The 12752-nt window shown below is 37.0% G+C and overlaps 1 protein-coding gene and 1 pseudogene across 1 annotated transcript in view; one reads left to right on the top strand and one right to left on the bottom strand.

Annotated features, from left to right (window-relative positions):
* KPNA3 (karyopherin subunit alpha 3) overlaps positions 1–12752 on the top strand; it is a 105120-nt gene that overhangs the window by 19001 nt on the left and 73367 nt on the right. The gene's annotated exons all lie outside the window — the stretch shown is intronic.
* LOC119507046 lies at positions 10296–11618 on the bottom strand (annotated as a pseudogene).

Here is a 12752-nt window from a genome sequence, read left to right as displayed (position 1 = left end):
AGAATGAAAGGGGACAGTTATCTGAAGAGGAAATACAAATGGCCAAGAAACACATGAAAAAATGTTCAGCTTCACTAGCTATTAGAGAGATGCAAATTAAGACCACAATGAGATACCATCTAACACCGGTTAGAATGGCTGCCATTAAACAAACAGGAAACTACAAATGCTGGAGGGGATGTGGAGAAATTGGAACTCTTATTCATTGTTGGTGGGACTGTATAATGGTTCAGCCACTCTGGAAGTCAGTCTGGCAGTTTCTTAGAAAACTAGATATAGAGTTACCATTCGATCCAGCAATTGCACTTCTCGGTATATACCCGGAAGATCGGAAAGCAGTGACACGAACAGATATCTGCACGCCAATGTTCATAGCAGCATTATTCGCAATTGCCAAGAGATGGAAACAACCCAAATGTCCTTCAACAGATGAGTGGATAAATAAAATGTGGTATATACACACGATGGAATACTACGCGGCAGTAAGAAGGAACGATCTCGTGAAACATATGACAACATGGATGAACCTTGAAGACATAATGCTGAGCGAAATAAGCCAGGCACAAAAAGAGAAATATTATATGCTACCACTAATGTGAACTTTGAAAAATGTAAAACAAATGGTTTATAATGTAGAATGTAGGGGAACTAGCAATAGAGAGCAATTAAGGAAGGGGGAACAATAATCCAAGAAGAACAGATAAGCTATTTAACATTCTGGGGATGCCCAGGAATGACTATGGTCTGTTAATTTCTGATGGATATAGTAGGAGCAAGTTCACAAAAATGTTGCTATATTAGGTAACTTTCTTGGGGTAAAGTAGGAACATGTTGGAAGTTAAGCAGTTATCTTAGGTTAGTTGTCTTTTTCTTACTCCCTTGTTATGGTCTCTTTGAAATGTTCTTTTATTGTATGTTTGCTTTCTTTTTAACTTTTTTTTCATACAGTTGATTTAAAAAAGAAGGGAAAGTTAAAAAAAAAAAAAAGAAAAACAAGGGGAAAAAAAAAAAAGATGTAGTGCCCCCTTGAGGAGCCTGTGGAGAATGCAGGGGTATTCGCCTACCCCACCTCCATGGTTGCTAACATGACCACAGACATAGAGGACTGGTGGTTTGATGGGCTGAGCCTTCTACCACAGGTTTTACCCTTGGGAAGACGGTTGCTGCAAAGGAGAGGCTCGGCCTCCCTATGGTTGTGCCTAAGAGCCTCCTCCCGAATGCCTCTTTGTTGCTCAGATATGGCCCTGTCTCTCTAGCTAAGCCAACTTGAAAGGTGAAATCACTGCCCTCCCCCCTACGTGGGATCAGACACCAAGGGGAGTGAATCTCCCTGGCAACGTGGAATATGACTCCCGGGGAGGAATGTAGACCTGGCATCGTGGGACGGAGAACATCTTCTTGACCAAAAGGGGGATGTGAAAGGAAATGAAATAAGCTTCAGTGGCAGAGAGATTCCAAAAGGAGCCGAGAGGTCACTCTGGTGGGCACTCTTATGCACACTTTAGACAACCCTTTTTAGGTTCTAAAGAATTGGGGTAGCTGGTGGTGGATACCTGAAACTATCAAACTACAACCCAGAACCCATGAATCTCGAAGACAGTTGTATAAAAATGTAGCTTATGAGGGATGACAATGGGATTGGGAAAGCCATAAGGACCACACTCCACTTTGTCTAGTTTATGGATGGATGAGTAGAAAAATAGGGGAAGGAAACAAACAGACAAAGGTACCCAGTGTTCTTTTTTACTTCAATTGCTCTTTTTCACTCTAATTATTATTCTTGTTATTTTTGTGTGTGTGCTAATGAAGGTGTCAGGGATTGATTTGGGTGATGAATGTACCACTATGTAATGGTACTGTAAACAATCGAAAGTACGATTTGTTTTGTATGACTGCGTGGTATGTGAATATATCTCAATAAAATGAAGATTAAAAAAAAAAAAAAAAAAAGAATGAAAGGGGACATTACTACTGACCGTAGAGAAATAAAGTCCCCTTAATGGATTATATGGGAAAAAATAAAAGGCACCCAAACTGGAAGGGAAAAAGTAAAACTTTCCCTATTTGCAAGTGACATGATCCTGTATATAGGAAAACTTGAAGAATTTACAAGAGAGCTACTGGGGCTAATAATGAATTCAGCAAACTGATCACTGCAAAACAAAACAAAACAAACTAATCACTGCAAAACAAAACAGTGGTGTTTCTATACACTGGCAGTGAACAATCTGAAAAGGAAATCAAGGGTCAAGGAAACAATTCTGTTTACAATAGCAACTAAAAGAATCAAATATCTAGGAATAAATTTTTTTTTTTGAAAGACGCTGATTTATTTATTCATTGGACTTTTTATAGTTTTTGTTGAATGAAATGTTTTGTGCAGTGGTTATTGATTTCATACTTTCATTGTCCGTTCTATTAATCTCTTCAATAGAGTGTAGTTGTTGTAACTGAAAGATTTCTTCCTGGTCAATTCATATAGTGAAATCATACGTCTGTCCCCTTTCACTTACTTTATTTATGATGTCTTCAGGATTCATCCATGTTGCCACACATATCAGAACTTCATTTCCTGTTATGGCTGAATAATATTCCATTTTATGTATCTATCACATTTTGTTTATCCATTCTTCTGTTGATGGACACCTTTAGGTTGCTTCCACCTTTTGGCTATTGTGAATAGCGTGATTTATTTTTAAATAGTTAAACTTTGAGTTTTTGGAATAAACCCAACTTGTTTATGATTTTTCTTATTGTTATTACATTGCTGCATTTAATTTGTTAATTGTTTAGGATTTTTGCATTTATGTTCATGAGTGAGATTGGCTTGTAATTTTTCTTTCTTGAAACGTCATTGTCAGTTTTTGGTAAGTTATGACATCCCCAAAAAACAGATGGGGGAAGGTTTTGTTTTGTTTTTGTTTGTGTTTATCTCTCTGTTTTCTGGAAGAATTGTGTTATTGCATTTGTTATTGCTTCCATAAGTGGTTGATAGAATACACCTTTGAAAGCTTTCTGGTTCTAGAATTTACTTAGGGAAAGGTGTTTTTTTTTTTTTTTTTTCCTAATGTGTTCTGTTTTGTTTTTTTTTTTTAAATTAAATTCAGTTTTATTGAAATGCATTCACACACCATACAATCATCCATGATATACAATCCACTGTCCACAGTATGATAACATAGTTATGCGTTCATCACCACAGTCTATCTCTGAATATTTTCCTTACATCAGAAAGAACCAGAACAACTAGGAATAAATTTAACCAAGGATGTAAAGCAATTGTACATGGAAACTACAAAACATTGCCGAAAGAAATTAAAGAAGACCTAAATAAATGGAAAGACGTTCCATGTTCATGGATTGCAAGACTAATGATTCTTAAGATGCCAGTAGTACCCAGGGTGATCTATAGATTTAATGTAGTCCCAATCAAAATGTCAACGGCTGCGTTCACAGAAATGGAAAAGCCAGTCATCAAATTCACATGGAAGGGAAGGGGCCCCAAATGGGCACAACCAGTCTCAAAAAAAAACTGTTTCTTGAAACGAACAAAGTTGGAGGACTCACACTTCCTGATTTTTAAACTTATTATAAAGGTAAAGCAATCAAAACAGTGTGGGACTGGTACGAGGATAGACAAATAGACCAAGGAAGTAGAATTCAGAGTTCAGAAATAAACACTCACATCTATGGCAAATTTTATTTTTTTTAACAGGGGTGTCAGGTCCACTGTTAGGATATAGTCTTTTAAACACATGGTGCTGGGAAAACTGGATATTCATGTGCCAAAGAATGAAACTGGACCTCTGTCTCACACCGTTCACAAACGTTAACTCCAAATGGACCAGTGACCTAAGTATAAGAACTAAAGCTATAAAACTCCTAGAATAAAACAGAGGGTTTTCAGTACTTTGCATTAAGTAGTGGATTCATGATACCGAAAGTGTGAGCAACAAAAGAAAAAGTAGATAAATTGAACCTCATCAAAATTAAAAGCTTGTGTGTGTCAAGACAATTGTCAAGAAAGTGAAAAGACAGCCTGCAGAATGGGAGAAAATATTTGAAAACCACATATCCTGTAAGGGTTTAATATCCAGAATATATGAAGAACTCCTGCAACTCAACAATAAAAAGACAAATAACTCAACAAATGATCCAAGGGCTTGAATAGACATTGCTCCAAAGGAGATATACAGATGGCCAGTAAGTACTTGAAAATATGCTCGGCATCATTAGCCATTAGGGAAATGCAAATCTAAACCACAGTGATTGTCTGTTGTTCTTAGACTACCAAATCCTTTCTATGACTTACAAGGCTGTTGGGTCTTTAGGCCCCTACCCCCACCCCCACGCATTGGTAATCTTCATAACCACATTATTATCTTTGCTGTAGCTAACTTGCATCTTCACTCCTCCTGGTGCCTTCTCAAGGGTTCTGGCTAAATGTGAAATCTTACGGTGTAGATCCCCAACCCTACCACAGGGCCCAGGATTTAATTTCTGTACCCTGTGTGAATAGGCAGTTACTTCTATACTTTCTTGTTCATTTGTTTAATGAACAACTTTATGACTTCCTCTTTAGGTTTATCCTTACTGGCTCTTCCCATCCCCTTTCAACTTTTATGAGTTGAAAAAGAACTTTTTCTATTATAGCCAGGATCCATTTGTAATAGAACTGATGACCTCAGAATATGATGTCTTCCAGAAGTGGCATATCCTGTTTTTGTTATTAAGTAGATGTGTGTTATTTAAAAGATAAATACAATACCATTATCATACCTCTACCACCAAAAAAACCACCCTAAGAATAATTCCTTTAAAATCACCAAATATCCAACCTGTTCAAATTTCCAGCTGTCTTAAATTTATATTTCTAAACTTTTTTTGGATCATTATCTGTGGTAGCTTGGAGTTATATAACCCAGAAAAGTATATTCTTAATCCATTTCTTTGGGTGTGAACCCATTGTAAATAGGACCTTTTGCTGAGGTGACTTGAGTTAATGTAATTGGCTGAAAAAGACATTTCCTGGGGGAAGCTTCTCTGATCATTTTTGTTAAGCATTTTCTCTATCTTCAAGCTCTTTAAACCCAATCGAGTCCCAAGATCACTCTGAAAATGAAAAGAGTATATCTGATGGCCCTCACAGCAACCTTCATAATTTCAAGGCAGTGTTTTAACTCATCCCTTGTTATTTTATCACATTTCCTACCAGCAGTGTCCCACTTTGAGCACTTGAAGTTCTCAGTAATGTGAACTCTTGCTTTCTTTAGCTTCAGGTATAACTTGTACATCTTTTGAAAAATGAGTTTAGTAAATACCCATCGAGTCCTGCACCTGAATTTCTTGATGGATCATATAAAGCATGGAAACAGGTTGTGTCCCTGGGGACTATCTAAGGCTTAACTTTATACCAACTGTTTAGGTAGGTCCCTTGACTCTAAGTTTGCCTTTGGAGATTAGAATTCAACATAGAAAACAAATTCAGTTTTTCAAACATCTGTTCCTAATGTAGAGCAAGGCTATACTATATAGCAAAACTCCATTAATCAAACTTTATCTTACACAACCTTAAAATTATAAAAAGAAAAAAAAATTCAGGCCCCAATGCAGATCATGAAGCTACTTATACTCAAACATGGTAAAACAAATTAAAAAATTTTTCCAGACTTCCTGTAAGAAGTGGGATGTTTCTGGTTGACAGAGTAATCAACATTATAGATCTAATCTGTCATCATAGAATACAATTTTTGACCTGACAACAAAATCATTTTGGTAATCTGAGAGATAGCCAAGATTCCAAAATATAGCCAAGATATTCTTTTGGATTCTGTCCTTTAATAATTTTCAGAGAAGAAAACCATAAAGAAACTTCCAGCTCAGTAAAGACATTGATCAAAGGTTGGTAGAAATGGGCTGGTTTGCAGACCTTCAGTATTGCTCTTCAGCAGGCCTGGGAGTGCGTTTCTCACTGACGAGGCTCTCATCCAGTCCCTGGTTTTTAGTCTTCCACCCTAGCATCATAGCCTTGCCAATACTCACCTTGTACCTGACCCTCAGCTTGCCCTTGGCCACACTCCCCGTCCTCCTGAAAATCTGCATCCCAGTTTGAATGGTCCATTCATCCAGACGAGTTACATTTATGTACCACATGACATTTCCAACACCTGCTCTTGACTAGTACTCTGCAAAATAGAATCCACGTTTTATCCAGGCCCATAGTGATTTTCCTCATGTCACCGCTTTTGCTGAAGAGTTCATAGATTTGTTCTTCATTTGTGTGAAAGAAAAGATTTTTGACACGCAACGTACAGCTTTTCTTCAGTGATTTTTCTTGTTCTTCATTGTCACTCCAGGAGTGCTGGTCCTGGTACTGGCTCAGCTCCACGCAGGAGTCCCTGCACAGTGCCTTCAGGAGTCTGCTAGTTACAGTGCAAAAAGCTGACGTCTCTTTTTAGTGTTTAATTTTTAAATTTCACTCTCTTTTCTTTCCTTGAAGTTTATTTGTTGAATAAACTGCATGGAGTTTCTCATAGTCTGGATTTTGCCTGTTTTGGTGTCATTTGACATGTTTATCTGTCCTCTGTATTTCCAGTAAATTCTTAGTTAAATCCAGAGGCTTTATCAGATTCAGGTAATTTGTGGGGACAGGGGCCGGGGCTCTAGCAAATGGGATGGCAGTCTCATTCATCAGGTGTCCCATAGTGTGTGGTTGTCTCTTTCTGTAACGTTAATAGCCACTGAGGAACTTTGTCTAACTTTCTTATTCACCAGGAGTTGTAAAACGGTGATATTCTAATTGTGTCATTTCTTCTTTGTTAGTTGGAATACTTTCATAAAGGGGAACTTTCCCTCAGTTACTGATTGATTACTTCTTTTTTTTTTTGACTTGCTTGGGAATTCAAAATTTATTGTGATTTTATGCAATTAGCAGATGAAATGGGTGCTGATTGGTTCCTGCATCCTTATAATACTGGCTCTGAGCTAACTTTATGCCTTCTGGGAACCCCTTTATAGTGGAGTTCTGGAGACCACATCCTATGCTTCTTCTAGTCTCTGGACCACCCATGATGACTGTAAGTTGCTTCTGGTGCACAAGGCTACCTGCTTCTATCCCATATTATGTGCCATTAGAGCAACAAATGTTGGTTGTATACTGGGCCTTCCTGGAAATTGGAGGCTTTTACTGAACCTGCGACACTTTGTACCCAACTGTCCAATATGTCCTTATATTGAACCAAATGTCCACAATAATATCCAAATATATGATTCAAACTGTCAAGGTATTTGAAGCCTTAAATAAGGGACAATGCTCTCTCTTTAGCTAAGCCAACTCGGCAGGTGATCTCACTGCCCTCCACGCCACGCGGGACCGACCCCCAGGGTTGTGAATCTCCCCGGCAATGCAGGACATGACTCCAGGGGATGAACCCGGACCCAACATCGTGGGATTGAGAACATCCCCCCGACCAACAGGGGGATGCAAAATGAAATGAAACAAAGTTTCAGTGGTTCAAGAGGTCACTCTGGTGGACACTCCCACGCACTATATAGACAATCCTTTTAGCTTTCAATGCATTGGAATAGCTAGAAGTAAACACCCGAAACCACCAAACCGCAACCCAGCAGCCCTGACTCCCGAAGACGATCTTATAGCAATGTAGACTACAAGGGGTGACAGTGGGACAGTGAAAACCGTGTGGACCGTACTCCCTTACTCCAGCCCACGGATGGATGAGCAGAAAAACGGGGACAAAAAACAATGAAAAATAGGGTGGGGGGGATGATTTGAGTGTTCTTTTTTACTTGTATTTTTTAATTCTTATTTTCACTTTTTCTGTTACAAGTACTTCCTGATAAAATTTGTTTAGGAAAGGGAAAATGAATGCTTGAGTCTTTTTCTTTCATCAGTTTTCAAAATAATGAGTTGGTTCACTAGTAACCTCCAGTGGTTAGTTTTGTTTTTCATATTCCAAATTCACAGTTTGAAATATATACGTGCCTCAGTTCATTGTAGTTATTAGCCTTATTGATACTCTCATTGTCCCATCTTTGGCCATTTGTTGCGTCCTCAAGTCTTTTTGACAGGACTCTAATATTTTTTGATGTCTTTTATAAGATAGTCCAGGCTTATCTTGTACTTTTTCTGCCCCATATCTGGAATCGGGCAATTCTCCTCTGATTCCTTTTAGTGGTATTTTGAGACCACTCTCTATGCACTGATTTGGTCATTGTTTCTAGGCCTTTTAAGTGGATAAATCTAGGAATTTTTCAAAAAGATATATCATGTATTTATACTAATCTTTCCAATTTAAATTCAGAGGACTACAGAGTTTTTTTATTTTTAATTCAGTTTTATTGAGATATATTCACATACCATACAGTCATCCTTGATGTACAATCACCTGTTCACGGTGCCATCAAATAGTTGTGCATTCATCACCCCAATCTGTTTCTGAGCGTTTCCTTACACCAGAGAGAATAAAAATAAGAATAAAAAATAAAAGTAAAAAAAAAAAACCGAATTATTCCCCCCATCCCAACCTATTTTTCATTTAGTTTTTGTTCCCATTTTTCTGCTCATCCATCCATACACTGGATAAAGGGAGTGTGAGCCACAAGGTTTTCATAATCGCACTGTCACCCTATGTAGGCTACATAGTTACACAAACATCTTCAAGAATCAAGGCTACTGGGTTCCAGTTTGATAGTTTCAGGTATTTCCTTCTAGCTATTCCAATGCATTAAATCCTAAAAAGGCATATTTATATAGTGCGTAAGAGTGCCAACCAGAGTTCTCTCTTTTTTACTTATTGTCTGTCAATTGTCAATTGGTTCCCTACTATATGTGTTATTGAAATTAGTTGTAACCTTTTCTTCTACCTCCCCCAATCATCCATTCTGAAGATTATCTTTTTTTAGTTTTAAAAATTGAACTTAATTTTGAGATAATTATAAATTCACATGCAGTTGTAAATACAATATAGAGAGATCCTTTGTGCCCTTTGCCCAGTTTCCCCCAGTGGTGGTATCTTGCAAAACTCCAGTACACTATTCATATTTATAGTCAAGATACAGAACTTCTGCATTACCACAAGGATCTTTCAGGTGGCCCTTTTGTGGCCACATTCACTTCCCTCCCATCCCCTCCTTTAATCTATAGCAGCCACTGATATGTTCTACATTTCTAAGATTTGATCATTTCAAAATGTTATATAAATGGAATTGTACGTATGGAATCTATTGTGATTAGATTTTTTTGCTCATAATTCTTGGGGATTTATCCAAGTTATTGCTCGTATACATAGTTCATTCCTTTTTATTGCTGACCAGTATTTCATAATACAGATATATGACATTTTGTTTAAGCATTCACCTATTGAAGGGCATCTGGTTTGTTTCCAAATTTGGACTATTATGAATATAGCTGAAATAAATACTTGTGCCCACATTTTGTGTGAACATAAGTTTTCGTTTTGCTCTGGGACATATGCTCAGGAGTGCAATTGCTGGGTCATATGCTAATTGCATGTTTAGCTTTTTAAGAAACTGCCAAACTCTTTTCCTGGTGGCTCTGCCATTTTACATTCTCACCAGCAATGGATGAGTGATCCAGTTTCTCCATATCCTCATCAGCATTTGGTATTGTCACTTCTAAGTTTAGTCATTCTGATAGAGGTGTACTGATATCTCATTGTGGTTTTAATTTGCATTTTTTAATAGCTAATGATGTTGAACATTATTTCATGTGTTTATTTGCTGTCTGTATGTCTTCTTTGGTGAAATGTTTCTTCATATCTTTTGCCCATTTTCTAATTGGACTTTTTTTTTTTTTTAAACTGTTGAGCTTTGAGTTCTTTTTATAGTCTAAATATTAGTCCTTTGTTGGATATATGGTTTCCAAATATTTCCTTCCAGTCTCTAACTTGTCTTTTCATCCTCTTCACATGGGTATTCAGAGCCAAAAATTTTTTTAACTTTGATGAGATCCAAATTTACCAATTTTTCCTTTAAAGGATTGTGTTTTTGGGATCAAGTCTAAGAACTCTTTGCCTAGCCCTGGGTCCTGAAGATCTTCTGTCTTTGAAAAGTCTTACAGCTTTATGTTTTACATATAAGCTGTCTGTCAGTGTTTTTTTTTTTTTCAAATGAAAAAGACAATTTTATTCAAATTCTCCAAAATTTATACCCATGTTAATTGTTTCTAAAATGTATGTCATCCTTTGTATAATGGTTTTATTATTTCATCTTTCTTTTCCAGTTTTTTTCTTCTCTCTCTTTTTTTTTACATTTCTTCAGTAGACGCCAGAGTCCCTAGTTGACCAGTTAGGGGTCTCTGATCTACTCTTCTTCTGATTAAGTTTCTTCTCGGTATTCATGGCCAACATCTGGCTTCTAATGGAAAGGCTTTTGGTCTTTTCAATCCCTTGTTAATAGTGTGAGACTGCATTGTTACCCATAACCACATGACCTAATTTAGAATCAGTTTTGGCATCCAGTCTTACGTTTATAAACATTCACAGTCCACCTTTCTGTGTCTTCTGGAGTCATGTTCAGTTTGTCTGCTAACGTGTTAATGCTGATGTATTTGTGGATGTGTCAAAAAGCCTCAAATATAAAGAGGCGAGCATTTTCAATGAAATCCTCAGGACAAGCCACCAGGAAGAAGTCATTCACAAGAACTGATTCACATTCTCTTAGGTGTTTCTGAGCCCTATCACAGTTAAAGTTAACTGTAAGCATTCAGCAAACTCTGTAACTGCATCTTTATACGTGTAAGATACCTGCTGCATAACTTTGACTGGATTTTTTTAGCACTTGCTGATGTTTTCTAACTTCTTTTGTTATGACAGCTGTAGTCAAATAGCAGAGAATATGAGGACACATTGGACTGTGTTAAGATAATCTGGCTGGTAAAGGAAGAGATCAGTACTATTATTGTGGCCTTTGGGGTGGTGGAAGGAAACAGAGACCAGTGAATGAGCCATGTTCGCTGCTGAAGAGACAGGGGTGGAAAACTCCCAGAGTGATCGTCTTTGGTCTTTTTTAACTAGATAAGGTCTTCCATGGCTGCACCCTAATTCAGCATTGATTTCAGAGGCCAGTTTTTCCCAGAGTGAATTCAAAGCATTTTTATCTGTTGCTGGAACCAACACTCTAAAAAAGGTAAAGATACTCTGCTGTTCCTGAGTAATTCCCACATTCATTTTGGAATTTTGCATACCTGTAGAGTGTGTAAATATTTGTGTCTAAAACCATACTTGTCCGCCAGGTAGTCAAACAACATCCAACCATTCCCGCTTGACTGCATTTGCCTTTTAGTTTCTGGATCTTCAAACATCATCACAATTGGTTCTGTTTCTGCCTAAAGCTCTTTCAGTTGTGCAACAACTGTGGTTCTTTTTCCTCTCAAAACATGACGAATGTCATCAGAATAAAGGATTTTGTATACATCCATAGCAAAGTCTACATATTGGTATAAATAAGAAGATCCAGATTCCCTTGTAGTAATTCTTCATTATGTATCTCCTTTACGGAGAGAAACTTTTAAGCAGTGGAAAGGCAAGATACTGATCCAAAAAGTGCATGATGCGAGTAGTCAAATCATATTCTGCCATCTTGCCAAGGCAAAGGGTATCGGTGTCTGTTTGCTACAGCACTGTTTGTTGATAAATTTATCCTTCACTGAATTGCTTTAGCACCTTTATCAAAAATCAATTGGGCATATTTGTGTGGGGCTATTTTTGGGACCTCTGTTCTATTCCATTGATCTAGTTGAATATCCCTCTACCAATATCACACATTGTTTTATTACTGTAGCTGTGTAATAAATCTTGACATTGAGCAGACCAATTCCTTCCACTGTATTCTTTTCCAGTTTTTCTATAGCTTTCCTAATTCCTTTGCCTTTCCATATAAATTTCGAACTAATCTTTAAAAAAAATTTTTTTTTAATTACAGAAATTGTAGGTTTACAGAGAAATCATGTAAAAAATACAGTGTTCTCATATACACCCCCATTATTAATACTTTGCATTAGGGTGGTACCTTTGTTACAATCTATTAAAGAATATTATAATTGTAGTATTAACTACAATCTATAGTTTACATTAGGGTGTATTTTTTTTCCCGATCTATCACCCTATTATTAACACCTTGCATTAGTGTGGTACATTTGTTAACAGTTCATGAAAGAACATTTTTATACCTGTGCTATTAACTGTAGTCCATCATTTACAAAAGGGTTCACTATGTTGTACAAACTATGTTTTATCTTTTAATATTTATTCCAGTAACATATATATGACCTAAAATTTCTCCTGTTAACTGTATTCACATGTATAATCCGGTGCTGTTAATTACACTCATAACGTTGTGCTACCATTACCACCATCCATTTTCAAAACTTGCCAATCAACCCAAATAGAAATTCTGTACAAATTAAGCATTAACTCCCCATTCCCTACCCCAACCCAGTCTTGGTAACCTGCATTCTAGATTCTAACTCTGTGAATTTGCTTATTCTAATTATTTCACATCAGTGAGATCATACAATATTTGTCCTTTTGTGTCTGGTTTATTTCATTCAACACAATGTCTTCAAGGTTTATCTACATTGTTGCACGAATCAGAACGTCATTCCTTTTAATGCTGAATAATGTTCCATTGTGTGTATATAGCACATTTTGTTTATATCCATTCATTGTTTGATGGACACTTGGATTGCTTTCATCTTTTGGCAGTGTTGATGA

Source organism: Choloepus didactylus, chromosome 12, assembly GCF_015220235.1.
Source record: "Choloepus didactylus isolate mChoDid1 chromosome 12, mChoDid1.pri, whole genome shotgun sequence".
NCBI classification, from domain to species: domain Eukaryota; kingdom Metazoa; phylum Chordata; class Mammalia; order Pilosa; family Megalonychidae; genus Choloepus; species Choloepus didactylus.
Note: the sequence above shows the minus strand (reverse complement) of the source record. Positions and strands in the feature narration are given on the sequence as shown.